This window comes from Lissotriton vulgaris, chromosome 2_2 (genome assembly GCF_964263255.1).
Source record: "Lissotriton vulgaris chromosome 2_2, aLisVul1.2, whole genome shotgun sequence".
NCBI lineage: Eukaryota > Metazoa > Chordata > Amphibia > Caudata > Salamandridae > Lissotriton > Lissotriton vulgaris.
The window spans coordinates 330,007,902-330,035,614 of record NC_141688.1 but is presented as its reverse complement, the minus strand read 5'-3'; the positions used below and the strand labels follow the sequence as shown (position 1 = coordinate 330,035,614).

At 47.7% G+C, this 27,713-nt stretch overlaps 1 protein-coding gene across 4 annotated transcripts in view; it reads left to right on the top strand.

The window, feature by feature from the left end:
- Window positions 1–27,713, top strand: part of MTCH2 (mitochondrial carrier 2) — a 274,703-nt gene that overhangs the window by 208,029 nt on the left and 38,961 nt on the right. The gene's annotated exons all lie outside the window — the stretch shown is intronic.

Genomic DNA, 27,713 nt, shown 5'->3' with positions numbered 1-27,713 from the left:
ACTTTGGTATAGTACAGCTTCGAAGACTGAGATTGTAAGTTTGATATTCACCTGTTTAACGGAAATATTGTATTCCCCCTAGGATAACAATGGACTGTCTTTTTTTCAAAGTGAAAAGTATTTTCAATTAAAAATGTACTTACCTTATTACGCAGACCGGGGTCTTAGAATAAAGTTCAAAGAATCATTTTCTAAAATTGGTCTGGATCTCCTTCCGGAGTTATGACCATTATTGATCACTGTTGTACAATAAGGCCGAAGGCTGCTCACCCACACTACCACTGTCATCAACCGCAGCCCCTCGTGGTCTTTGCACTTTGAGGTGTTACTTCGATCCCAAAGCGTCTCCCCCAAGTCCCTCACCCCCCTCACCATGGCCTTTCAGTGATTGAACAGACACCCTTTTGTTTCTGTCTTTGGTGTCACGCTAACTATCCTCGCACCAATCACTACCAGGTCCGTAATCTGTGCCTTTCCCCTGGACACGGTGAGGCTAGCTGCTCCTTCGGAGCGAAGAAGACTGTACACGACCGCTGGGCCTGACGTCTCAAAGTAGTGCAGACGATACACCAGACCGTTTCAGACCTGAAGACATCCAAGAAGAACATCACGCACAGGAGTCAGCTGTTGACTAATGGACCTTCTCCCCCGGCGACATCTCTGGCTCTGTAATTGAGATGCAAGACCTACCTCCTGGTCAACCTGCCATTGCCCCAATACACCACCACAGAGGGTTAACCTCCCGCTCAAGATCGACTTAAACACATGGCCGGCCCACCACTGCCTCCAGGCCATGGTTGACATCAACCATCATCTTTGTGTATGCCCAGCCCTAGCTCGGCGCCAAAGAAATTATCAAAGCCGCCTGCCTCTGAGCTGACCACTCCTGCTTCGGTATCCAGCTTCTGAGCCAAAAATGTTGGCATCAAAACACCGGCCACTGTCTGCACCGAAACCTACCCCATCGTAGCGGAGATCTTCTGAACCAAAAGTATCTGAGTCAGAGCCGAGAACACCGGCGCCAAGCAAAACAGTCCATGGATTAGGGTCTGTGGAGACACTGCTTCAAAGACTGCGGGAAGAAATAGACATCCAGTAGAAGCATATTATGATGCATCCCGACAGAGGCCAGATAATTTCTCAACCCCCACACTCTGGTACTCAACCCTCCAAAAGGCAGGTCTTTTGACGAGGCTTTGGACTTTCAACTGCACCTAAATAAAGAAGGAAGACCGACAAGGTCACTTCCTATACACATTAGCCCACCACCTATGCTAGTTGCTTACCACTCACCCTTGCCACCTACTTCACCAGCTGCCGCTACACCACATTCGCCAGAAGGCTCAACTCATTCTTGCATTGGAAAGACAATGGGGACTCTCTTAATATCATTCGAGAAGATGACACTTGGGTTACTAATGACACTGACCTACCAGCTGGTACAGACCCTGATCTGTACCCTGCTAAACCATCCTCCCCAGATGGCACTACTACATATAGCGACTTGATTGGTTGGTCTACGACCTTCCATAAGGTGCAACTACACAACTACTAGAAGACTTCCTATTGAGACACTTTCCTCTACATAGTGTTCTGCCCAATACCTACCAATGCTAAAGGGTGTGCTCCGTCGCACCACTGACCCATTCAATGAGCCTGTGAGATCTAGGGTGATAACACCAAGGGTAGACAAACCAACCCCTAATGACCCAATGCTAAAGGGTGTGCTCCGTTGCACCTCTGACCCATTCAATGAGCCTGTGATATCTAGGGTGATAACACCAAGGGTAGACAAGCCGTCGCCGAATGACCCACCAAACATAGGTCAACTGCCCCAGACCCTTTTTTCGAAGCAGCCTCTGATAGGAGCCAATTCACAAAGATCTGGTACAGCCCCCTCCACCAGAAAAGGAGAGCAACAAAATGCTGCCCGCTGGAAAGAGGATAACCGCACAATTTGCCAGTGACTGGCGTATCACAGATTCCATCGGCCCATTAAAACAAAATGGAGGACTCCTCCAATACCTCCCAGAAGAAAACCGAAAATAACCTCTGAGAAAAAAAAATGATTTCTAACAGAACTATAAGTTTTGCCCTTGAAGTTGCGGATAATACAGCTAGGGAAATAAACTCCAGTGTTTTACTATGCAGACATGCTTGGGTTCAGGTCTCTGGTTCTAAAGCTGAGGTACAGCAAAATCTACTAGCCCTCACATTCGATGAGTAACATTTGTTTGGCCCTGTAGTAGATACATTATTAGAAAAAAATAAGACACAAATGGCCAAAGCCATATGAGTGCTGCAGACACCTTCCCATCGTGGCTTTTGCCGCTCGTCCTACCATGGAGGGGTCCATACCTACCTCTCCTGAGACCTCCACCTCGTACCAGCGGCCACAAACCCAAACTACCTTGACTAAAGGATACTACCAAGGCTCGTATAGGGGTAACCACTCCAAAGGCAAGGATGGATACAGCAAACCATCCGCCACAACCACCAAGCCCTGACTTACCTCCTAATTGCCCCCCGATCACACACCTGTCTGGGTTGTCTACAAGGCTTCTTTCCTGCCGGGTGGAACATCACCTCTGACCAGTGGGTGTTGGATATTATCCAACATGGTTGTCTGGAGCTCACTTGGATACCTCCAAACATTCCACCTCACAACCAAAGACTTTCCCCACAGCATCAGCAGTTGTTAAGGGAAGAAGCACGCTGTGAGAAGTTGGCCTGGTATATGATGCTCACTAGTTCTAGTGATCACTTTGTACCATGTCAAGCAACCCTTATGGTGATTGGTTGTAAGTCAACCTTATAGACCAGCTATCCTAGGGGTAGCATGGACAGGCAGTCTTAGGCTAAAGTCTGAAAGGCATGTGAAGCAAGCTGTTTTACCATATACAATCCCCTTGAATACCAAATGAAAGGACACCACACAGATATATATTGAAACAATATATTTTGATTTATTAACTAAAAGTATCCCCTGGACTCTTTCTGAGCACAGAAGCACAAGCGTTAAATCACAAGACAGTTTAAAATACACAAAAGTTGCACAATATGGATGAGCCCTAGGGGCCACCTAAACCATATACTAAAATAGTGGTATAAGAACCACCTAACTGAAAGGAAGTAGGCCTAGGGCCTGGGGAATCGCTGGAGCTGTTCGGGACTAACAGTGAAGAAGACGGGAAAGGCCCGCAGGACTCTGGTGCAGCGCTTAAAACACACGCAGGCACCAATGCAATGTCAATGGTGCGTAAAAGTTATAAAGTTACCGTTTAAGGAACCTTCCGAGTGACCTAGAAGGACAAAACTTAAGACCTAGACACTAGAGGTGTGTACCAGTGTAGGAACACCGGCGTTGCTGAGTTACCTCACCCACAGGAAGCGGGTGCACAGGTGCAAAGTAGTGTCGGGTTTCGTCACGCAGGTTGATGGTGCCTGAAGATGAAGATGCTGCAGGCGGGTCGTCTAGGAGAGTTCCGGTGGATCTGAAGAGGTGAAGACCTGAAAGCAGAGGGGACAATGTTCAAAGTCACTAGCCAGTGACTACCGTGGAACCAGGCGATGTCGGGTGCAAACAGGCGATTAGGTGAAGATTGTCTCTGCAGCCACGTGGACACGAAGAGGTCAAGGACGTCCAGGAGTTGGTCACGAGCTGTCCCACGAAGGCTCTAGCTGTTAGCGGCGTCTGCTTCTTGATCGGAGCAAACAGGCCTTGGCTAATGCAAGCCACGCAGGAATCGAGGCAAGCTTCTCTCGGACCGGCAAGGTCAGAGCGGGTGCTCCTTTTCAGGGGAGCGAGGGCAAGTCTGGAGCAACCAGACCCGCAGTGTTGATTGTAGGTTTCGTCGCCAAGATGGCCGCTAGCCACGTGGCAAGTGGCCGGGATGGCGCGTCGAGTGGCAAAGTGCAAAAGGGCCCCACGCAGATCGTGGAGATGCTGGGGTCTGATCTTCGGTGCAAATGTTGCTCGGTGGTGGGGCTTCTCAAACCCCAAAGCACAGCGTCGAGGGTGCCTCGGGTGCTGCGGAGTCAGCTTCTCGGGGGTCTTTCGAGATGTCCGGTCCCACGTCTCTCAGTGCCTCCACGGGTCTCTTCTTTTCAGGGACTGTGGATCGGGCTCTGAGATGTCTGGGAGTCTGGGTCTCGTTGGGCTCTGGGTTCGGGCTCCGGCAGGAGGCGGCGGCAAAGCAGACGTAGAGTTGCTGGATGGTGCCTGTGTTCACAGGGTAGCCACTCCTTGGCCACAAGGGAGATGCTCTTCAGTCTTCTGTGCAGCAGAATGTCGAAGTCCAGGTGTCTTCTTAGTTTCAAGTCGATTTCAGAATGATCTGAGGTGCTATGGCACTGCTCCCACTCTTATTCCCAATCTGAGGGGTGGATCACCTGCTAGGTCCCTCCTCTGGGTGGGACCAGGAAGGGGGGCGGTTAAGCCCACTTTCCTTTGTCCAGCTCCGCGCCAGGACTGGGGCTGGAAAGCCCCAGCACCGGTTTGGACAGGCTTATGCACAGGGACACCTTGTGTGCCCCAGGCATGTCTCAATCTATTCAGCCCTGTCCTACCCAATACACAAAATCCTGTCTGGGGTGGTGCTCGCACCTCCCAAGGCAGGAAACCCTTTGTCCAAGCCTCCCTCGCTGGAAGGACTCCCAGCAGCAGGAGGTCAGACTAGTGTCTGTGGTGGCAGCATCCATTTTGTGATGCTGAGGCTCGGGTTAACTTTAACCGGGGTTCTAGTTATGTACATGTCGTGTCCCTCTAGAAGGGTGGAATGCTATCCCCGTCGACAGGACTGTCGAGGGGATAGTATTCCAAATCGTATGACACCTTACTCGACAAGTTTTGATAAAGCCAAACCAAAGTTAGCATTTAACCGCGAGGATTATAATGCACTTAAGAGTATATGGTATGGCAATATCCCGGAACAGCTAAGGGAGTTGTTCCCGACAGCTGCAGACGGGCTCAGCTCGTGCCATAGCGTCAGCTCACATGAAACCAAGCACTCTGCCTCCGGTATTGCTGAGGCCTTCCATAGGAGTGGCTTATAGGTTAACATGTGTCCAGTTAGGGTTAGATATAGGGATACTCTATCTAAGTAAGAGGTGATTACACCAACTTACCCCAGCTGAGTGATCAGCCAGTTGTGTCAAATATGGAGGCCAGGCCAGGGGTGGCACAATACATGCTGCAGCCCCTGGATGAATGAATGAATGAATGATTACACATTTCTATAGCGCATGGTTACCCTGAGGCATCCCAGCGCTTAAGTGGTCTAGTCATCTCCATTAACTTTAGCAGAATAAGGTTTTCAGCATTTTTCTAAACCTGAGATGGTTCTCCTCCAAGCGGATAGCGTCTGGAAGATTGTTCCAAAGCTTTGCAGCCTGTAGTGAAAACCGCCTGCCCCCCGTGCGCGATCTCCTGATCCTGGGGATTACCAGTAGATTCTTATTACTGGATCTCAGGGTTCTGCATGTTTGATAAGGACTAAACAAAGGTGCAAGAATGTCTGGTCCGGAGTTATGCAGGGCTTTGTGAGCAATAGTCATTGCTTTAAATTCGATTCGTTGTTGTACAGGCAACCAGTGTAGTTGCTTCAATGCTGGTTTGGCAGAGGTTCTGCGTGGGATGTTTAGTAGCATTCGGGCAGCACAATTTTGGATGGTCTGAAGGATCTTGATTGTCCCTTTAGGAGCCCCTAGATAGACTGCGTTGGAATAGTCTAATCGTGATAGGATAAGAGATTGTACTAGGATCCTTCTGGCCTCAAAGGGAAGTAGTCCTAAGATCTTTCGGAGTGCTCTCATGAGGGCATAACCAGTCCCTGCTACCTTCCGGGCTTGGACCTGAAAGTTAAGGGCTGGGTCCAGCCGCACTCCCAGGCTTTTAATTTGCTCCTTAGGGGTTGGAGGCTGCCCCAGGGAGTCCGGCCACCACATATCCACAGAGGTAGGTGGTTTATGTCCTAGCATCATGACCTCTGTTTTAGCTCCGTTAAGCTTCAAAAAAGAGTCATTCATCCACTCCTGGACTTTGCTAAGACAAGAGGATAGGTTGTTATAAGTCGCCTCCTGCCCGGACAGGGAGATGATAAGCTGAGTATCATCAGCATATGTTACCAATTGTACTCCCCAAGGTTGCACCACCTCAGCCAAAGGTCTCATGTAAATATTAAATAGAGTAAGGCTGAGGGATGACCCCTGGGGAACACCACATTGAAGCTGTATTGGAGCTGAAACTATATCATCCTCAAACACTGAAAAGGTCCGATTGGACAGGAAAGAGCTAAGCTAGTTCAGTGCGGTCCCAGTGATACCTACATCACTCAATCTCTGAATGAGAATCGTGTGATTAACGGTATCAAAGGCCGCACTGAGGTCTAATGATAATATGGCCGCACATTTCCCTTCGTCCAGAATCTTCCTAGTTTCCTCAACTACTGCCACAAGGGCCGTTTCCGTACCCTGTTTGCATCTAAACCCAGTCTGGGTATAATGTAGCAGATTATTAGTTTCAATGAAGGTAGATAGAAGAGAGTTGACATGTTTTTCGGCAATCTTGCTAACAGTTGGCAACAAGGAGATAGGACGATAGTTTGAGCAATCGTCAGGGTTGAGGTTGGGCTTTTTTAGTAACGCTCTTACTCTTGCTTGTTTCCACATAGGTGGGACTACCCCAGTGGCCAAGGATGTATTAATCACATCCTGTATCACAGGGGCCACTGTGTCTGAGACAAGATTGAGGATGGTTGGTGGGGCTACATCACTAGGTGATCCAGATTTCAGATTCCCCAGAAGCAATTGGGTCTTGTCGCCATCCAGGGGAGAGAATTCATTAAGCGTAGGTAGGTCTTGTACCAGGGGGGGTTAGACCTATTGCAGTCACCTGTGGCAGTCACCTGAAAAGATGCATAGATGTTTGCTACCTTTGCGGCAAAGAAATTTGCCAGGTCCCTGCAGCGCGGGAGTGCCAAAGTTGAGTCCATAACGGGAGTAGGAGGGGTGACCAAAGATTTAAAAATTTTAAAAATGTCCCTGGAGGAACTGGCAGCTAAAGAGATTTTTTCCTGATAATAGTTGGATTGGGTCACTTTTATAGCCTGCTTATAATTGCGTAAGGCTAGTCTGTAAACATTTTTACTATCTTCACCATAATCTTTCCTCCACCTTCTCTCCTTCTGTTTACATATCTGTTTGAGAGTTCTCAATTCAGGTGTGTACCAAGTTTTTTTATTCGCCCCTTTCCGATGAGAAAGTTCAGTTTTAGGCAGAGTCGCCTCAAGAGATTCCTCTAGCCAATGATTAAAGCGCGCATTTGCTTCTATTGGGTCATTATTATACTCTGGCTTTATTTTCCTAAGTTCCGCTGTCCATTTGTCCACAGGCAGTTTGGACCAGACCCTACTCATTTTTTTAGAAAAATTGGTCTGTATTGGTTGCTTATGGTGGGTCAAGGAGAAGGACAAGAGGGTGTGGTCCGACCAAGGAACCACTGTTGAGTTTTCAAACTTCAGCGCGTTCATATTAGTATAACAATGGTCAAGGGTGTGACCTGCTATATGTGTGGGACCCAGATCAATTTGTTTAAGTTCAATCACCTCTAAAGCTGTTGTCAATTTTTGGCAAGCATGGGTGTCTCCTTCGTCGAGATGTATATTAAAATCTCCCAGCATAGTAAAGTTGGGGGCATTGCAGGAGAGGTTAATAGCACAGCTCACAAGCTCTTCACAAAATTGGCCAAGAGGTACAGGGGGCCTATACACAAGGAGCCCTGTGCATGTACAAGTCGGGGAGAGTGTAATGGAGAAGGACAGACTTTCTGACCCTTCTATGGAAACCTTCTCCTGTCTGCAAATCGCTGATGTTTTATAAATTATAGCAATCCCTCCACCCCTTCCATCAGTACGATCCTGTCTCATAATTGCATAATTAGGCGGTAAAGCTCTTACGATATCTGGGTCGGAGCTCTCGTTGGTCCATGTCTCCGTTAGGAAGAGTACTTCTAGGTCTCGTTCTTCCAGGAGTAATGAGATTTCCAGCGCATGCTTGCGCAGAGATCTGCAATTTATTAGTGCCAGTGAGTAGGAACCAACATCAGGAGTAACAATATCAGCAGTAAACTTAAAGTTACAGCCGTTACAAGGGATATGGTCATTGACGTATGGTGATAGATTACAGGTGGGCTTGTGCTCCTTTCTAAGTAACAGGAGTTGATCCCTATCATATGTTCTTAATGGGTTATCGTGTGTCCTAGATGTTAGGAGGGTAGCCGCTAGTCCCGTACAGGCCCGGACGGGCCCAGACGGGCTTACCTTTGGCGCACCTTTGGCGCGCCGTCGGCTCGCCCGCTGCGCCCGCCCGCTGCGCTGTCGGGAGTCAATCTCCATTTATTGGGTGGAGGGGAGTAGGAGGTAGGACAACAACTAGTCCGCTCGCCTCAATTCCTCCCCAAAATGTCTGCCGGGCCTGTCTCAGACCGCGTCAGAGCCTTACTCGCTTTGCGCGGGGAGCAGGGTTCGATTCCAGCAAGGGGCAGCAAATTTTAAAAAGAGTACTAAAATAAATGCTAAAGCGTCGCAACAGAATTCAAAGTATTTTAAAATTGTACAGCAGCCTAACCCCCCGGCTTCCGCCTCAGGGGAGATAACACAACACACTTAGTCGGTAGGTAGCCTGGTAGGCCTTGGATACACCTATGCCCTGGGTACCTAGGGTACACTGTAACAGGGGCCTATAAGGTGAACCAGTTCCAATTGTGTATGTACATAAGGTACATGGAGTCCATTTTAGGGAGAGAGCAATCAGCCTGGGGCCCTGAATAGCAGGATCCCAGGCCAACTAAGTCAAAAACCAGCTAAACACAAGGCAAAAAGTTTGGGGGTAACCATAGTCAGATATCCACCTTCCTACACACGCACTCCTCAAAAAAGGAATTAACGGACCTGTTCCACTTCAGCAGCAGGGCCCAGGAGTCTATTCACTATACTTCCTTCTTGCCAAAGGAAAGGTACCAGATACCAATATTGGATATCACACTCCTAAACGAATATATTCTTTCAGAGCACGTTCACATGGTTAGTCTTCATGTCGTCATCCCGTTATTACAACAAGGCAACTTCATGGCTGCACTCGACCTCAAGGACGACCACTTTCATGTTCCTAGTCACGAGGCCCTTTGCTGGTATCTGAGATTTGTAATAAACGTTCAGCATTAGCAGTACAAAGAGTGCCACTTTGGGGTCACTTCTGCCCCCAGGGTCTATACCCAGTGTCCTATATAAGTAGCTCCTCACCAGATAAAGCATACATGTCTTCGGGGTCCGTATCGCACGCAGGATCTTTACCCAATGTCTCGCTGTAGTAGCTGCTCACCAGACCAAGCATGCATGTCTTCATGTCTCCGCGGAGTCACTGTCACACGCAGGGTCTTTACCCCATGTCTCAGGGTAGTAGCTGCTCAACAGACAAAGCATACATGTCTTCGGGGTCACTACCGCCACCAGGGCCTTTACCCAATGTATTGCTGTAGTAGCTCCTCACCAGATAAAGCATATATGTCTTCGGGGTCACTACCGCCCCCAGGGCCTTTACCCAATGTATTGCTGTAGTAGCTCCTCACCAGATAAAGCATATATGTCTTCGGGGTCACTACCGCCCCCAGGGCCTTTACCCAATGTCTTGCTGTAGTAGCTCCTCACCAGATAAAGCATATATGTCTTCGGGGTCACTACCGCCCCCAGGGCCTTTACCCAATGTCTTGCTGTAGTAGCTCCTCACCAGATAAAGCATACATGTCTTCGGGGATCACTACCGCCCCCAGGGCCTTTACCCAATGTCTTGCTGTAGTAGCTGCTCACCAGATAAAGCATACATGTCTTCGGGGTCACTACCGCCCCCAGGGCCTTTACCCAATGTCTTGCTGTAGTAGCTGCTCACCAGACCACGCATGCATGTATTTGCATACCTAGACTACTAGCTCATCAAAAGCACAAATTGTCAAAAGTGTTTGCAACACACTCGGGTCACCATAAACTGCGTAGGCTTTACTGTCCACGCCTTAAAATCACACCTCCAACCCCTTAAGATCCAACCTTGCCTAGGAGAAATTCTCAGCTCTGAACTAGTAATAGCTTACCTGAATGTCTGGATATAATCATTCCAGGCACACATTCCCCAGTTTCAACTAGGTCAACAGATAACAGTGAGGACAGTCATGTGTCACCTCAGTTTGATGGCTTCATGTAGAGCCATCATACCTCGTTCCTGACTAAATATACGTCTTTTGATGGAGTCCTTAGTACACCAATGTACTCAAGCGGAGGGTCAATGGGAAGAATGAGTCTTGGTCGGTCATCAAACTTGCCACTCTCTGCAGTGGTGGAACACCAATTTGTTAAAAGGACGGCCTTTCCTAGACCCAGTTCCGTAGAGAACCAGAACGGACGCCTCTCTTTCCGGATGGGGAGCGCATTTGCAAAATGTAACTATCTGGACTCTGGACATCCAATTAGCAATATCTCCACATAAGTCACCTAGTTACTAGCGGTTCAGCTCGCGGTGAACGCCTTTATTCCTCACCTGTTTGGCAAGGTAGTCCTCATGAAGACAAACAGCATCTGTGTTCTCTCCAAAAGCAGGGGACACCAAGTCCCCACAGCTTTCCCAACTAGCCCAGACCATTTGGAGGTGAGCTCCCTGATGCAACATTCATCTGTTGACCGAGTACCTACCCGGAGTGGACAACAACTTGGCAGATCTCCACAGCAGGGGGCGCCAACAAGTCCACGAGTGGGAACTCACCTGCAAGTCCTCCTCCAATACTTCCAGAGTTCTGGACAGCCACAAATGGACCTTCACCACAGCCGAAAACGCCAAATTCCCAAACTTCACCTCCAGGTTTCCACACCAACAGTCCAAGGGCAATGCACTATGGATGAGTTGGTCAGGGACATTTGCTTCTGCTTTTCCACCTCTACCACTGCTTCAGTTTGTGGTTCGCAAACTTCAGCAGTCCTCTCACCCTCCTCCTGGTGGCTCCCACATGGGCACAACAGCCATGGTTCAGGGCACTCCTCGAACTGTCAGTAGTTCCCCACAAGGCACTGCCAAGTAGGCAAGACCTTCTCATGCAGAACCATGGAGAAACCAGGCACCCAGATCCTTCCATCTTGCAATCAGGCTCTGTGAGAAGGTGGCTCTATATATACTGGACTAAAGAAAGGTACAGTGTGTAGAGTCCACAAACCCCAGAGGTATAACAGAGGTTCAAGTCAGGACTGACCTTACTCTCTAGTGGTAGCTTGGTCGAGCAGTAAGGCAGCACCAGAGGGAAGTGCAAAGCATTTGTTGTACAGCAAAAGGTTTCACACACTCAAGGACTGAAATCCAGGCCAATTGTTTTTATATCAAAAGATATAGTTTTATTTTAGAACCAACAGGTTTCAAGTATACTTTTCTCAATATGAGAGACTTAAGTAATTACTTTGCAGGAAGGCAATACACCTTGTAAGTTTAATAGCTACAGTGGTTGCAAGAGGCAACACAATTCTAAACACAATTTAACATTCAGCTCAATGGGTTTGCCTACATAAATGCAGTTGATTACTTTCAGGGTTACTTTTCTAAACACAGGACTGGATCCTGAATTCAGTCCCGGACCTAAGCTGTAAACAGTAAAGTAAAAGCGTTTTGGTTACAGTTGTGATTTTTAAGGAATATAAATGTAGTTTCAAAGTTGAAACTTTTCAGTGAAAACCCACCAATGTTCTACTATGGGAGGAAATTCAAGTCCGGTAAAGTAGGTTCTCATTACTTTTGTAATCCAGTACTGGACGCCTAAGTTCAGCACAGGGATCTCTACCTAAGACAGGTAAGTAATTACGTTTTAGTAGTTGGTAGGATTTTTAAGGAATATTTCTAGTTTGCAAAAATTAACACTTTGAAGAAATTTCAGAGAAAAGCAGTTACAGGTATGGCAAGGGCAGGGACCAATGGATGTACATTGTTTCAGGCCCCTAAGAGTGGCAGGCTCTCGACCCAGGGGTCCAGAAACATATCTGGTGGTGGCAGCCTTGGTAGCCACACAGTCAGGACACTGGGAGTTGGTTAGGTTTCAGGGGGCATCTCTAAGATGCCCTCTGTCGTGCATTTTACATTAAATCCCACACTGGTATCAGTGCGGGTTTAATGTGCTGAGAAGTTTGATATCAAACTTCCCAGTCTTCAGCGAAGCCGTCATAGTACTGTGGAGTTCGTAATGACAAACTCCCAGCACCATATACTCTTAATGGCAGCACTGCACTTACAGTGCCCAGGAATGGCGCTGGGCACTGTAGGGGCACAGGGCTCATGCACCTGTGCCCACACCACTGGCATTGGGCACCCAGCTAGAGGGTTGACTGATGGATGCCAGGGCCGTGAGCTTGTGGGCATGGCACACAGGGATGTGTGCCATGTCGACTCTGTTTAGTTCTGCACTTAGACACTCAGCCTGCCAAGGCAGTGTGTGAGTGCCAGTGTACAGGGCCCCTGAGGGTGGCACAATAAGTGCTGCAGCCCTCGGGGTCTTCTCTCGTCACCATGCCCTGGGTACCTAGGATACCATTTACTAGGGGCTGACAGGTGGCCAGAGATGCCAATTGGGTTTTAGTTTCTCACAGTTTTTGGGAAGGAACACAAGCCCTGGGCACCTGATTGGCAGAAGCCCAGGGCACACTCAGTCAAAGCTCATCAGCAATTCAGCAAAAAGTGGGGGCATACCAATGCAAGAAAGATGGCACTTTCCCACAGGCTCCCGAAGTCCTAGAATTTGGCTAACTCAATCTCCCACAACAATGTATGAACATTCTCTAAAGCACACAGGCCTGTTACGCTGCTGAATGGAAAAGATTTGTTCACAATTGTCATTACAAACACATTGATCACTTAGCCAAGGTGCAAGACATCATCTGCTACTTATTTCATTTGCACACCTCTGGTTTTGCGTTTGCCTCTAGAAGGCTACACAAGTCTGTGGTAGCCGCATACTTACAAAATAGGCAACACACTTCCCTGTTCAGGATTCCAGTTATTGTAGCCTTCCTAGAAGAGCTTACAATAGTAATTCCTCCTCAAGCACCACCAACTCCTGCATGGAATCTCAATATTGTCTTAACAAGATTAATTGGCCCTCCACTCGAGCCGCTCCACTCCTGCCACTCCAGTTTTTGCCTGCAAGCTTGCTCTTTGTGATATATCCATAATTTGATACACCATGTGGAGAGCCCAGGGGTTCCATTATTAGTGGACAGGGACTTGCTGTGCAATCCAAAAATGCTCTGTTTGGAAGTAGTGTGGTTGAGCAGCCTTCGGCTTAACACGGCGGAGTGCAAGACCTTTTCAAACGCACGCAATGATTAATAAATGACAATCCGACTCAAGAAGGAGATCCACAAAAATTTACAAAACTAGCAAGTATCTTCATACATGTTTGGGCATCTCCGAAAAATCATTCCGGTAAGTATGGTTTTGAATATATAAGGCTTTCTCTTTAGAAAGTGGGCACAGTGCAATTTTTGAGTTCTATGGATGGGAGAACAAGTTCTGCAAACAGGTACAGTCATCAATTAACGGGACCAATCTCCAGGAGTTAGTGGTGGGCAAGATCCAAGGCCGTACCAACGGTACACCACCAGCGGCACGTTGGAGGCTGCAAAAGTGTCTGAAGCCCAATGTATTTAAACGAGGATCGATCACTGCAGACAGAGGATGCAGGCTCTTGCCAGGAAGCCAGTCTGGCAAAAAGAGCAAGTGGGCTCAGGCCTTGGAGTGCTCAGGGACATGGTGACGCTTTTGGTCCTCTTCTCCAATGCCCAGGAGCGACGGGTACAGAGGGGTCTTTATGCATCAGGTTTTCCTTTGCCGGAGCAGTTGTGATAAAGGGGGCCCCTTTGCATACGATTTTGGGGGGTCCAGGAGGGGTGAAACCACAATGGACTTGACCTCTGGAAGACTGGAGGACCTTGTTGGCACCAGTGGCTCTTAAACGCGGGCCGGAGGAGACTGGTGCAGTGCTTGCTTCAGGTGTTGTGTTTTGGTAGTTCCAGAGGCCTCAGTCTTTTCCTTTGGAGTTTCTTCAGAAAAGGTCCGCTGTTCACTGGATACCTTTTTTTTTCTTCCCGAAGGCAGGCAGTCCTCCCAGGTTTCTGGAGTCGGCAGCAGCAGGTCGAGTTGCTTTGGCACAGTTTTCGGTGTTGGCTGCAGATATGTCGGTGGGGCTTGGGCAAAGTCAGGTGCTCTCTTCAGTCTTCTTCACTTTTGCGGCTCTTTGGTATCGTCTCTCTTCTTAGGTCATCAGGATTTGCTTCTCTGGTGCTGGGGGCTCCCCTAAATACTGAATTTAGGAGCATTAAGAGTGTAGGGTAGTAGCTAGTAAGCTATTGACTTTTGGGGTCACTACACCCTTGATATGACTACTTCCTGTGGGAAGTGGACATAACCCTGTCCCAGAACCTTTAAGTATGGCTACTTTTGAAAAATAGTGTCCATCTCACAGTAGCCCACCTTAGGGAAAGATACTAGCCTAGAGGGGCATGCCTACTTGACTAGCTAATTTTCCCGCCTGTCCAAGTGCCAAGGGCCTCTAGACAGAGGGGTGGCTTCTTCTCCTTTGAGGGGAGCCAGATTCACATTCCAAAGGTGGCAAATTCTTTGTAGCTTGCGGGCCCAAGGGGCTAATCAACAGGTCATCCTGTGTGAGTGGGCTTCCTGGGAGCAAAGGCTCTCACCCTAGGAGGTCAGAGCAGTGTCTTGGGTGTCAGGCTGGCAGAAACAAGTCAACAAGTACACCAGAGACTGGTTTGTTTTCAGGAGGCACCTCTAAGGTGCCCTCTGGGTTCACGTATTGGTAAATCCATCACCGGCATCAGTTTAACTTTACCAGTACGAGTTGTTTGAAGCAAAATATCCCTATCTTCAGTGATGCTATCGTATAGCTGTGGAGCTCGTTTTCAACAGTGTCTAGCACATGTTCTGAAATGACTTCCCTGGTCACTTGTACTGGCATTAGTAGGACAGGCAAGCACAGGGTCATATCTGCTCATGCAGGTATGCCCTCACGTACCAGTACATAGTCGGCCAAGCGGTTCTATGTACTCAAACCGCTAGAACTCCCAGGTGCTAGCCACCACTTATAGAGGAGGACACCTTTACAGTTCATGCGAAGCATGTGTATCTACAGCCACGCATGCCTCAAACGGAACATGATACTTATCAGTAAGCCTCTGTTTGTGGCATGTAGTGCTGTAGATTCACATGCGTCCAGTCTCCTTTCCAGATGCCTATGCTTGTTAGTTACTTTCACAATTTTTCATAACCTCCTTTCACATTACATCTATATTTACTCCAGTATTGGAACTTTTATCATTCCCTGTCGTTGAGTTGGGAGTCCCATGGTACCTTATAATAGCAATGCAGTGTTAAAGATAGACTTGAAAGGCCCTAGGCCTTTCAGTTTTGTAACCTATCCTAGTCATTGTTTTAAAGAGAGACCAACCTTCGGTGTGAAGCTTTCAGCATTTCCTGCCCTTTAGGATACTGCCGGTGAAAAGCTACATTTCTGTAGTAGGGGATCTCTGTGTATAGTCATAATCTAGTGAATAGTCCCACCCATGTGCGTGGACCCCGGAGCAATCAAAAATCTCTTAAGTTGTCAAAAAATTACAGAACTGCAAAGACACTTAAGAGAGAATTTAAAGACAGATAATGCGGCCTATATCCACAGACTACACTGTCCAGTACTTAAACTATAAATTCCACCAAAAATCCACACAAACAGCACAGCCTGCCCAGTTTCCTCCACAGAGAAACTTGCCTCTACCAGTAAAAGACTCTGGAATTATAGAGAGGAAGGAATGGACAGACAAGCCCCATAGGCTGCCATTATGTGGCTCAAACAAGATACTGCGCCTTTAAGAGAACTCTCTAGAACTTCTCCCAGTATCCCAGAATGCACAGCAGGGCGCTTTTACTTTCAGTTCTTTTTTCCGGCTCCTGCAAGCAGGACCCTGGAGCATTAAGCTCCCCCTTTCAAGGGTTTATTTGGTGATTTTTCACTTTTTCTTGTGTAGTGCTTTTTATTAAGTGCTAAGCCTTTTTTCTTCCCTGTGGGTGCCCTGTATTGTCAAAATGCCTGGCTTATTTGACAATTGCCCAGAGTGTGATAGGAAGAAGGCCAAATCCGACCCACATGGAGTGTGCATCGTCTGCCTTCCCTTCTCTCATGTCCCAGAGGAGTGTGACATCTGCCAAACCTTCTCTGCCAGGACCCTGAGAGAGAGGATGAGGATTAGGCTCCAAGGCCTCGAAGACAGACGTCAGAAGGCACAAGGTGGGTCAGGGCATGCTTCATCTGCCCATGCTGAGGCCTTTGGGGGGCTCCCCAGGGGCAGGAAGTCCAGCAAGCGTCCCCATACTCCGCCAGCATCGATTGCGTCGACTACGGCGTCTAGGGGGATGACAGCAGTCTGTTCCCCATCTCCCTGGGGCACCGGGGAGAAGCGGCGTTGAGGGAGCTGAACAGACCGCTGCCGACGGCATCGTCGTCTATGTCCTCGTCGAGTCATCAACATCGAGAAAAGGCCTGGCGTCGGCGCTCTCCGTCGAGGCGACACCGCCGTTCGCTGTCGGCGAAGAGGAGAATGTCAGCGTCGAGGGGATCCTCCCCGTCGGAGGCGTTCGCCGTCTAGGAGGAGCCACCGGTCGACGTCTAGGACGTTCCTCGGCGTCGAGGCGGCATTCTTCGACGCCAAGGAAGCGCAGGAGGAGTCCTGACGCTAGGAGGTCGCCGATTGGCTCGCCATCGTCGCCAAGGAAGAAGACAGTCACCGGGGTCGGTGTATACACCTACCAAACCTAGGTCGCCTACCCCCTCCTCCTTTGCCAAAGGGTCTGCCTCCGCGGAACCCCACCCCGCCTCCACTTCCGCCACCGCCTCGTGGGCCAGCTCCTCGTCAGTCACCGCGCCTCAACTTCCGCCACCGCCTCTTCCCTCCGTTCCTCCACCTGTGCCTCCACCCAGGACGGCCTTGTTGCCACGTTATCCAATGCCACCTAAGGGGACCCCTCAGCCGAGGCTCACGGCCAGGCTGCCATCGCCTGCTCCTGCGGATCGGCCGAGAAGATCGCGCTCCCGCCGGAGAGGGAGATCGCGGAGCCGTGGCCGGTTGGCATCTCCATCTAGACGCCGCCACAGGAGGCACAGATCCAGATCCCGCACGGGTTCGTCCACCAGAGATTATTCCCCGACGCTGTCGGAGTCTCCAGGGGCGAGGGTGTCGCCCGTTGACGATATCGTCTCTTTCCAGGAAGTGCTTTTGCGGGGTGCCGCTAAGCTAGGAATCACCACCTACGACGTCCGTGATCTTTGGTCTGTCTCGACCGCTGCTGCCATTGGTACCCGGATTGGTAGAGCCCGCCACGGAGTTGTTTCTCACTGCGGCGGTGACGAAGGCAGCTCCCTCCAGGCTCCCCAAGAAATACCGCGTCCTGGAATCTGACCCGGCTTTTCTTCGAATGGACCCAACACCAGACTCTGTCATTGTGACAGCGGCTAAGTAGCAGCATGCCACCACTCCTTCGACAATACCGCCTGATAAGGACAGCCGTTGGCTGGACTCGGCGGGCAGAAAGGTCTGTGGCACGGCATCTACCACCATGAAGGCTGCGAGAGCTGGGGCTCTGCTGGGGCGATATGATCGTGCCTTTTGGGAGTCCCTCCAGCAGTACGCTGAGCTCCTTCCTCGTGACAAAGAGGACTTTCTGGAGATATTAAACGAGGAGATGATGGTGTCGAACCAGATCATCAGCGCGGCTGCTGCTGTATCTCTCCTGGCGGCGCATGGATACTGTCACGGCATCAACCAAAGGCGTCACGCTTGGCTTTGCCTCACCTCACTCAAGCCGGAGGCACAACAGCGGGTGGCCAACCTGCCTTTCTCAGGGGAAACCTTGTTCGGCAAGCATGCGGACTATGAGATGGCCCGTATGAAAGCAGAAGCTGAAACCTTGACGGCTGTCGGGTTAGAGAAGCCTGAGAAGAAAAAGAGCTACCGCCCGTTCCAGAGACAGTTCGGAGCTTCAGGCAGAGGGCGAGGGCAGACTTCTGGACAGCAGCAACAACAGCAGCAGTTCCAGAAGCCCTTCCAGAAGCGCCAGCAGGGCAGAGGAGGCCAACAGTCCTCAGCAGCGACCAAAGGCCCGGCTGGTTCTAGGCCCTGAGCGATTACTTCCCCTACATCAGTTACCCACTCCGGTGGGGAAGCGTTCAATTTTTTCTGGCAGAGTGGAGAAAAATTACTCAGGACAAGTGGGTGCTGAATATTGTTTGCAATGGATACAGTCTTCGGTTCACCAGCCCGCCTCCAGCTATTCCGCCGGTGAGCTCGCAGTTTCAGCTGTGATAACTCCAGGCAGAGGCCGACATCCTATTAAGGAAAAGGGCGATAGAGAACGTACCTCGGCCTCAAAGGGGAAGAGGTCTGTACTCCCGGTTCTTTCTGGTTTGCAAGGACAAGAACGAGTTCAGGCCCATTCTGGACTTGCGGCAAGCAAACAAATGGATTCGCAGAGAGATTTTGCATGCTGTCATTGCAGTAGATTTACCCTCAGCTGCAACAGGGAGACTGGCTTTGCTATAGACCTACAGGATGCGTACTTCCATGTGCCCATTGCACAGAAACACAGGAAGTTCCTGCGGTTCCAAGTCGGCGCCAATCATTATCAATACACAGTGCTGCCATTCGGGCTGAAGTCTGCGCCCAGGACGTTCTCGAAGTGCATGGCAGTAGTAGCCGCACACCTGCGGAAGAACAAGGTGTTTGTCTAACCGTACCTGGACGACTGGTTGATCAAGGCCGCCTCCTTCTCGGAAGCTCAAGCACACTTCCAGAAGACGTGCGTTCTATTGAACAAGCTGGGGTTGCACATCAACATGTCCAAGTCTGTCCCGACTCCGGTCTAATGCATACAGTACTTGGGAGCCTCCATCAATACGCTGTCAGCAATAGTGTCTCCTTCGGAGGAGCGACGGTTATCACTCCTTCGGAAGTCTCAGGCTCTTATGACTGCTCCATCTACAACAGTGAGGACAGTGTCTTCTCTACTGGGGTCGATGGCCTCTTGTATCTTCTTCACGCCTCACGCACGGCTGCACATGAGACCACTGCAGGAGTGCTTGGAGGATCAGTGAGATCAGAGGACTGGTTCTTGGGATGACACGATACGACTGTCTCTGCATGCTCTTCAGTCTCTGAAGTGGTGGTGTTCAGCGGAGAATCTCCTCAGAGGGGTTCCCTTCCACAAGGACATTCCCACACAGACGATCGTGACTGATGCGTCTCTCCACGGCTGGGGAGCGCACTCCAGAGACATACAGGTTCAAGGGACGTGGTCTCCGGCGGAGTCCACTTCCACATCAATTTCCTGGAACTCAGAGCGGTTCACTTGGCGCTGAAGGCCTTTCATCCGTCCTTTCAGAACAACTCTCTGCTTGTACATACGGACAATACGACCACGATGTATTACCTCAACAGGCAGGGGGGTTCGAGATCACGCACTCTGTCACAAGAGGCACAGGCGATCTGGCACTGGCTTCTGGCCAGAGGACTGACGATAACGGCTACCCATCTGCCAGATGTGCAGAATGTTCAGGCGGACGCATTGAGCAGACTGATTCAGGAAAACCACGAATGGGTCATAAACGACTAAGTATTAGGAGAAGTCTTCGCTAGGTGGGGGACTCCAGACGTAGATCTGTTCGCCACTGCCGAAAACAGCAAATGCTGAGACTTCGCATCCAGGTACTACCAACAGGGGACGTTGAGGAATGCCCTATGGATCGACTGGTCGAACAGCTTTCTGTACGCTTTTCCACCCATTCCCCTTATTCTGGCGGTGCTCATCAAGCTGTCCCGGTCCAGGGCGCGGATGATACGGATTGCCCCGGAATGGGCCAGACAGTGGTGGTTCACTGACCTGCTTCACTGATCTCTCCTTTCTCACATACGGCTGCCGTGCAAGCCGGACCTTCTCACGAAGTTCGGGGGGGCAGATGTTGCACCCCAACCTCTCGTCTTTGAGTTTTGCGGCATGGCTCCTGAGATAGTGCAATATGGCCATTTGAATCTGCCCGAAGATTGCATGGACATACTGAAGGAGGCTCAGACCTTCCACTCGGACTTCCTATGCTTACAAGTGGAAGAGGTTCTGTATCTGGTGCAAGTCCAAGAACTGACCCTACGACGTGTAAGGAGGATGTCATCCTTCCTTATCTTCTGCATTTGGCGCAGTCTGGCCTCAATTTCCATTCCATTAAGGTTCATCTCTCTGCGCTGACTGCCTACAGGAAATGCCATTCACAGACTTCCTTCTTCCAGATCCTTATGATCAAAGATTTTTTGGAAGGCTTGAAGAAAGTATTCCCTCCTGTCCGGCTTCCTTTGCCTTCATGGGAATTGAATGTGGTGCTGTCCAGATTGATGTAGGAGCCTTTTGAACCTATTCATAAGGCTTCGTTGCAGCACCTGTCCTGGAAGGCGGCGTTCCTCGTGGCCATTACATCGGCCCGCAGGGTGAGTGAAATTCAGGCGTTGTTGCCAACCTGCTAAGGTTGTAATGCGTACTCACCCTAAATTTCTTCCCAAAGTTATTTCCGATTTTCATGTCAACCAGACCATAACTTTGCCTACGTTTTTTCAGAATCCTTCATCTCCAGCGGAAAGGTCTCTACATTCCCTGGATGTTACGAGGGTGTTGAAATTTTATCTTGATAAGACCAAAGATATTCGTAGGTCAGACCAATTGTTTATCAATTATGGATCAGGCAGGACCGGTCTTGCTACCTCCAAACAGTCCATTTCTAGATGGATTGTGTCCTGTATACAATTGTGTTACCAAAAGGCTAATAAGACCTTAGGAGGTAAACCTAAGGCTCATTCCACCAGGGGAAAAGCTGCCACAACTGCTTTGCTACGTAATGTTCCAATTGCAGAAATCTGCAAGGCGGCCATACCTTTGCTAAGCATTACTGTCTGGACACTGATGCCAGGACAGACGCTCAGGTTGGGCAATCTTCACTGCGAAATCTTTAGCAATACTGATCCAGCACACAAACTATTATTTTGTAAACCTGTACAATAGTAACCACAGTTCATAAATCACAATGGAAAAATATTCAGTAGCAGAATCTTGGATGTTTTTTAGAAGTTCAATCTTTATTTGGTTCTTCACAAATGTAGCCAACGCGTTTCGTCCTCCACGGACTTCTTCATGCCTACAAATAATAAATATATATATATACACACAATCAATATATGTACAATATATACACTATTTTACAATTTAAAACCCATTTCATTACATTTCGACACAAAAAGCGGGACAGGGAGTCCAAATAATGGTCTCTAGAAACTTCACCTATGCACATCCGATTACATGCCATTTCCACAATACATTTATTACAAAATTTACATATTTACAAAAAATACATCTGTCAGGATGGGTCCTTTAGCATCTTGTTTTACTGAACTCTGCTACTTTCTTGTCTTATTGGGCAACTTAGAACAGGAGAGTCATAATTAAGCTTGAGAAAACAAACAGTTGTGGGCCCGACAACCTTATTATCTAAGACCTTTCATGGTGGGTTATGAATATTGTATTAGTATGAACTAGTTAATTCTGTACCTGTACAGTTTAATTCTCAATTAATAAATGAAGCCTAAAGGTTTGCTTACCAAATAGAATAAACTCTTCTTAGGACTGAATATAAATGTATTTTTCAATCCAGTCTAGACAGTTTTTTTTAAATTTCTAAAAAGGAAGATTAAATCCTTATTAATTTTTAACATATCATAAAGACAATTGCGTAACTATGGTCACATTGAAGCTAATAGCATACCTTTTCTTTGTACGTAACAGACACTTCAATTTCAAAAAATAGGATCAATCGGGTCAGCCCAATGTGGCAGGAATCTGAATGGGGAAAGCGCAAAAGAATGCTATCACTATAAGCTGGTCAAATCATTTTTATCTACCATGGGTGTTTAAGGCTGGGTAACACTCGAAATTTGAGCAACAAAATTTGTTGTTTTAAGTCATGGTACTTAAACTATGTTTAACAAACCGAGCTATGTAAAAGGACATCTCCAGAGAGCAATCTTCCATGCTCTACCACATTGTAGTATTTCTTTCTATTAATTTGGCAGCCATGTTTTCGAGGTCACAAACCCCTTATATATATCTATATATCTATATCTATATCTATATATATATATAATAGCTGTGGGCAGGGGCTAGAATGATGTCCCATTTCTTAAAACTGGCAGTGTTAACATTTACCAAATGCCCAAATTACATAAACTGTGGTCAGAATTAAACTAAGAGTGTGGAGGGTGTTCCTATCGGAGGAACATCTATCCCATTTGAAACACGAAATCATTCTGGGAAAAACTGTCTCTAGACTGGATGGACATTTATATTCAGTCCTAAGAAGAGTTTATTCTATTTGGTAAGCCAACTTTTAGGCTTCATTTATTAATTGAGAATTAAACTGTACAGGTACAGAATTAACTAGTTAATACTAATACAATATTCATAACCCACCATGAAATGTCTTAGATAATAAGGTTGTCAGGCCCACAACGGTTTGTTTTCTCAAGCTTAATTATGACTCTCCTGGTCTAAGTTGCCCAATAAGACAAGAAAGTAGCAGAGTTCAGTAAAACAAGATGCTAAAGGACCCATCCTGACATAGATGTGTTTTTTGTAAATATTGTAATAAATGTATTGTGGAAATGGCATGTAATCGGATGTGCATAGGAGAAGTTTCTAGAGACCATTATTTGGACTCCCTGTCCCTCTTTTTAGTGTGTCGAAATGTAATGAAATGTTTTAAATTGTAAAATAGTGTATATATTGTACATATATTAATTGTGTGTGTGTGTGTGTATATATATATATATATATATATATATATATATATATATATATATATATAATTTGAAACCCTGAAGAAGTCCATGGAGGACGAAACGCGTTGGCTACTTTTGTGAAGAACCAAATAAAGATTGAACTTCTAAAAAACATCCAAGATTCTGATACTGAATGTTTTTCCATTGTGATTTATGAACTGTGGTTACTATTGTACAGGTTTACAAAATAATAGTTTGTGTGCTGGATCAGTATTGCTAAAAATTGTATGTTGGAACAATTCTTTGTTCTAGGAGGTTTAGGGGAATAGAATCTCCGATCCGTGGCACCATAAAAAAGAACGAACGAGCAAGACACAGGATAGGTGCAATTGTGCTTAAAACCCCTTTCCCCATTTTTTTTTTTGTCTTCACTGCGAAATCTGTTCGCACAGTAGTAGTGTTATTTCTTTATTCTCCACCGCCGCTTTGGTGTGGGTATGGGCTTGCCATTCTATTCACTTGATTATGACTATACACAGAGATCCCCTACTACATAAGTAGTTTCTGTCCTGTAACTCCAGTTCTGTAGTAGGGGTATCTCTGTTATAGTCATAAGCGCCTGCCCTCCTCCCCGGTGGAGAAAGATATTCATGTAAGGAATGCTACAGGTCTGAGTGTTACGCCTTCAAAAAGAACTGAAAGTAAAAGGGACCTGCTGTGCATCCTGGGATACTGGGAGAAGTTATGGAGAGTTCTCTTAAAGGCACAGTATCCTGTTTGAGCCACATAATGGCAGCCTATGGGGCTTGTCTGTCCATTCCTTCCTCTCTATCATTCCAGAGGCTTTTGCTGGTAGAGGCAAGTTTCCCTGTGGAGAAAACTGGGCAGGCTGTGCTGTTTGTGTGGATTTTTGGTGGAATTTATAGTTTAAGTACTGGACAGTGTAGCCTGTGGATATAGGCTGCATTATCTGTCTTTAAATTCTCTCTTAAGTGTCTTTGCAGTTCTGCAATTTTTTGACAATTTAAGAGATTATTTTTGATTGCTCCGGGGTCCACGCACATGGGCGGGACTATTCACGAGATTATGACTATAACAGAGATACCCCTACTACAGAACTGGAGTTACAGGACAGAAACTACTCCTTCCTACCGCTCGTCGTGCCAGGGAGTCTCCTCTGAGCTCTGCTCATTATATCTATTTTACACTATTCCAAAGAATTCCAAAATGGTTTCCTGAGAAGATCTACAGATTTATCATAACAGTTGGTCTGTATTTCTTGACTTCAATTCTGGCTTCATCATGTCAAATAAAGGAGTCTTTTCAGGGGCATTGCTATTGTGGTGCGGCCGGGGCAACACCCAAGGCCCAGAGTGGAAGGGGGGCCATGTTGCTTTAGAATGGCAGAATTTATTTGGATGAGCTGCCCTCCTCAAAAAAGATATTTTGAGGCTGCCTGGGCCTGGCTTGGTGTTGTCTCCAATTATGTGAAGCAGGCACTGAAAGTGGAGTAGGCGATAAGCGCTGACACGTTAGGATTCCGAGAATGCGTTGCGTGTCATTGAAGGGAGGGAGGGAGGGCTGCCTTTGAGACTGGGTTGAAGAGAGGATGTGTGAAGAGTGATGGCACATGAAAAGTAGAGATGGGATGAGAGAGTATGTAGCGATTGTGGGAGAGACCAGGAGTGAACTGATAGGATGTGAGAAGAAATACACTGAGTGAAAGTGTCAGAGTGAATGGTGAGAGGTGGAGGAAAATGAGTGAGAACGTGGAAGCCTAGAGAGTAATGTGAGAAAAATAAATGGGAAGTTAGAAGCGGTAAAAGTACCAGTGCTCAGTCTCAGCAAACTGATATGAGAGAAGAAATAAATTGAGTGAAAGCATAAACAAGGGTAGTGCAGAATGACTGGTAACAGGAGGAGAGCCGTGAGAGAGGGTGAAGATAGAACTCTTCTGTTATATTATGAAAGGAAAGTAGAGGGATGGGTGAAGAGACAAAGTGTAGACACTCATAGTGAGACTCTGACAGTACTAGTTGGAAAGCAGAAAGGGACTGAGGAAAAGCAAGAGGGTGAGAACACGGATGGGTGTGAGAAAAGGGTGGAACCAAGAGAATTGAGAGAAGTCCTGACTGGGTAATAGCATGAGGCAGACGAAGTGCAGAGTGATGGGATGAGGGTGCAAACAAATGTAATGGAACGTGGATTTGTAGAGCGCTACTTGCCACCCATGAGGGTATCCAGGCTCTGAAAAGGTGAGTAGGCATATGGTGAGGCTGGGCCTGAGTGCAGGCAGACTGCATGGTCCCGCAAAAAGACCAATTGAATAGCCAGGTCCTCGACTTCTTGCGGAATTCAAGAAGTGAGGAGGAGGAGGCCATGATTTGTTGAGGAAAATCATTCCAGGATTTAGCAGCTTAGTAGGAGAATGATCGACTTCCCGTTGTGTTTCTGTGGATGTGCGCACGAGAGTGTGATGCTGAACAAAGTCTTTTGGGGTGGTGGAAGTGAAGCGGGTGGATGAGGTACGCTGGTCCTGTGTTGTGTAGTGTCTTGAATGCGTGTGTGAAGTTTGACCTGGCAGCGCTTCTGGATGAGGAGCCAGTGGAGCTCTCTTAGGAGTGGTGTGAGTTTGGCGCAGAGGGTGATGACGAGTCTGGTGGTGGCGCTTTGGATGGTTTGGAGATTGTGAAGATGGGTTGGAATGCCAGCAGTGTGTGTTGCTGTAGTACAGTATGGCCTGCATGGTGGTACATCTGGTGTCCAGTACCATGTGAAGGATGTGGCAGTGACGGCGTTGACCCTGGACTTTATGGTGAGGCTGATGTCAAGGATGAGGCTTAGGTCCCTAGCTTGGGTGGGCGTTGGTGGTTCTTTGGGTGGGTGGGTGTGGGTGCTAGATCAGGTGAAGTCCACAATGTGCACTCTTCAGTTTTGTCGTCGTTGAGCTTGTGGACGTTTTCTTTCATCCGTCTGTATGCGCTGTTGGAAGTTTGTTTTGGTGGTGACAGTGTCACCTGAGAGGACAAAAAAGAGTGGAAAAAATGGGATGAGAAAGTGATGGAAGGAGCATAATGGAGACAGCCAAATTATACTAAAATAGAAGATAGCCAAGCACTAGAGAGCGAGGAGAATGTGATAAGAGCAGCAATTGAAATGTGTACAGAAGCAGATGAGGGCTGTGGTTGGGGGGTATGAAGGGGGATTCTAGTTTGCAAACAGTGCGAAGGCACACAAAGTAGAGGTGGGTGAGCCACTAAAGGAGCAAGCCAGATGGGCGGCTCTGGCTCGGCCCAAGGTCTTCTGGGACTCTCGAACCTTTGTGCCTGCCTCACACCATGTACTATCACATAATTCTCCAAACCCCCCTGATGTGCAGTGGATGAGGAACTGGCCACCACTGCTGCCTGGCTGCATTTCCACAATCCAAATGCAAACACCTGTGATCATGACCACTCATCCTCTGCTGCATAACTGGGGTTTGGGGGATGGTCTGACAGTTCACAAGAGGTATACAGGTGAGGCAGAGATACAGGACTATGTCCCCTGTGTAGACAAAGCATGAAACAGTGGACAGGCTTGAGTAACGAGAGAGAAAAGCAGAAAATTGGTAAGATGCAGTGGGGCACAGGGAAGTGTGTACAAAAGAAAGTAAGGCATAAGAGAAAGAGATAAAGGAACAGATGGGGGGGGGGGGGGAGAAGGTGAGGGAACGGAGAGAGAAATGGAAGACAAAGGCATAGGAGAGAGAAGAGAACCAGAAACCGACATGGAGATAGATAGGTCGTGAGAGGACAAGGTAGGGGAAATGAAAGACGAGGACCGAGCAAAAACTAGAGAAGGTGAGGGGGTGTTCTTATGACAATTTGCTAGCTCTGCTTTTGTTTTGGCTCTTTGACCCAAGCCAAACTATGGGCTATAAACCTATTGGGGAATTCTCTGGCTTGACCGCCTTTAGTAAAGAATAAAATCGAATTAAAAAAAAACTAATTTGGAAAACTAAAAATGATGGGAGAGTATTGGCATAGAACCTTGAAGAGGGAGGTGAGAGAAAAACAATGTGGTGGGAGCTAAAAAAAAAGGAAATAGGCTAAGATGAGTGCAGAACAAAAACAGATGGGAAATGTAAGTTGCAGACTGAAGCAGGGTGTGTTGAGAGTGGAGCAAGAGAAACACGAGCGGGGAAAGGCATTGAGTCTCGAGCTTGAAGAGCCTGACGTTTAAGAAAATTTGAGGAAAATGTTTGATGGTGATGCTACATTTTATTGGATTCAAGCAAGTAATACATCAATATTGTAGATATATGTGTACGCTCTCTGTCAAGAGATTTAGCTATAATTAGTGCAATCACACTGGCCCAGCAGAATGAGGGGCTCTCTGCCCCTCAGTTGTGGCTGACGTTAAATAGCTTATTCCAGGGGTAGTTGGACCCCTTTTCTTTGCTTTCCCTTGGACTCAGGCCACCCTTGCTGCGCCACTGATCAAAAATTCACTTTTTCATTGCCATAACATATATCATGTTTTTTTGTAATAAATTCGGATGGCATTAAAGTTACAAGGCAGAACACCCTTAGCAATTTAATTCTGTAAGATGGATCTCAACAGTTTTTGCATCCAAGCTCGTGATCAGTCTGCCTCCTGCCCTCCTCTGATGCGTTCCTATTCCCTGAGTCACCTCTTCTCTTTCAATGGAATTCTAACCCTTCTCCGCCAGCTTCAAATGAATCAATGCACCGTTCCCAGTGCTTTTAGGAAATCAGGTTT